Source organism: Otolemur garnettii, unplaced genomic scaffold (assembly GCF_000181295.1).
Source record: "Otolemur garnettii isolate 467f Iridium unplaced genomic scaffold, OtoGar3 scaffold00077, whole genome shotgun sequence".
In the NCBI taxonomy this organism is placed as follows: domain Eukaryota; kingdom Metazoa; phylum Chordata; class Mammalia; order Primates; family Galagidae; genus Otolemur; species Otolemur garnettii.
Genome location: NW_003852472.1, coordinates 1,790,598 through 1,792,817, shown reverse-complemented (window position 1 = coordinate 1,792,817; position 2,220 = coordinate 1,790,598).

Here is a 2,220-nt window from a genome sequence, read left to right as displayed (position 1 = left end):
TTGCTGTGAGCTGTGAAGCCACAGCACTCTACCCAGGGGGATAGCTTGAGGCTCTGTCTCAAAAAAAAAAGACCAGGAGTTTGAGACCAGCTTGAGCAAGAGCAAAACCTGGTCTCTGTTTGGGGCGGGGCACTGTGGCTCACACCTGTAATTCCAGCACTCTAGAGGCCGAGAAAGGTGGATTGCCTGAGCTCATAGGTTCAAGACTAGCCTGAGCAAGAGCAGGACTCCATTTCTAAAAAATAGCTGGGTGTTGTGGTGGGCACCTATAGTCCCAGCTACTTGGGAGGCTGAGGCAAGAGACTCACTGGAGGCCAAGAATTTGAGGTTGCTGCAAGCTATGATGCCATGGCACTCTACTAAGGGCAACAAAGTGAAACTCTGTCTCAAAAATAAAAGGAAAAATTAGCTAGACGTGGTGGTGCATGCTCATACTCCCAGCTACTTGGGAGGCTGAGGCAGGAAGATCACTTGAACCTAGGAGTTTGAGGTTGCTATGAGCTATGATGATGGTGCTGCATTCCATTCCAGGCAACAGAATAAGACATGGTCTCAAAAAAAATTTTTTTAATGGCACATAATTCTGTGTGTGGCTATATCACAGTGGATCATAAATACACAACCATTTTCCTATCATAAGAGATAATTGTGGATTCTTTTTCCATTAAAAATAATGTTGTGATGAATGGTTTTGCCTGTGAAGCCTTGCTACTATTTTGGGTTATTTTCATGTGAATGCTATTAACAAAGTGAATTGTGTTCAGAGAAGACTGGGATGAAAATTGGATTTTGAATCCATGCAATGTAACAATTTATGTTTACAGTATTTACGCTTTATAGTTTATGAAACACTTCCTCTCTATCTCTGTCTCTGTCTCTCTTTTTCTCTCTCTCTGATATGTGAAAAACATGAGGACATTTAACCTGAAGAAGAGACAGGAAGTCATAACTGTCATCTGTGGATACCTAAATGGCCAACAAATGGAAGTGAAGAGAATACAGTTGATCCTTGAACAACACAGGGATTAGGGCCCCGGACCTTCCCATGCAGTTGAAAATACATTTATACCTTTTGACTCCCTGGAAAGGTAACTGCTGATAGCCTACTGTTGATCCAATAATGTAAACAGTCAATTACACACAAATAGACTGGTATTTACCCATAATTTATGCATTCATGACATATCTAACATTTTCTTTTTTTTTTCTTTTTGACATTTCAAGGCTATGTAGCACATCTGCGAGTTTTTCCCAATTGTTGCAAATCTCAAAAAAATTTTCCAATTTTTTTTTTAAATATCTGCATAAATGACTCTGTACAATTCAAACCCATGCTGTTCAAGGGTCAACTGTGATTTCATGTGGTTCCAAAGAACAGCCTCTTCTCACTGTTGGTTAATTGTTGGCTTTAACATTTTCTTCCAGTGCCTCTTTGCAGAGGAGCAGGCTTTGCATATCTTAGTACTTCTGCTTGTGACTCAAACTCTCAGATTCTGGGACTTCTATGAAATAAGCTTCTATCTGTGAAAAGGAATTTTGAACTCTTTAGCAAGAAAGAGATAACTCTGAATTTGCATTGTCAGTAGCACTGAAATTTACCAGAAAGCTGATCTTAGAGTTATTCAGCAAGAAGGGAACATTTTAGGCTGGGCAATTATTTGTTTGTTTTAGAGACAGAGTCTCACTTTGTTGCCCTCCGTAGCTCTTGGGCTTAGGCAATTCTCTTGCCTCAGCCTCCCGAAAGGCTGGGACCACAGGTGCCCACCACAATGCCCAGCTATTTTTTTTGTTGCAGTTTGGCTGGGGTTGGGTTGGAACCCCTCACCCTTGGTATACGGACCGTGTCCTACTCACTGAGCCACAGGTGCTGCCCATGGGCTGGGCAATTGTTAAGGGATTACAGTAGGTGTGTGCACATGTGTGTGTGTGAGTGTAGAAATTCAGCTGCAGCTGGGAAGAAGCAGAGGAAGTTGCATATGATTGTGTAGAAGAAGTTGTGGTTGGAGAATGATCAGGCCAAGGTTTATTTCTCTGGAAGGCATAAGGGACAGACTTTGGTTGGCAATTGGCAACATCTGAGAATGTGACTCTCAGGTCATTGTGCACTCACTGTGATTGAAGGCTTGCCAATCACTGAGAAATAGCAACCTCTTGTCAGCACTGGGCAATGGGAATAGAAGATATTTACCCTAAAGTTGCTAATGTTCACGCAACGAAGAT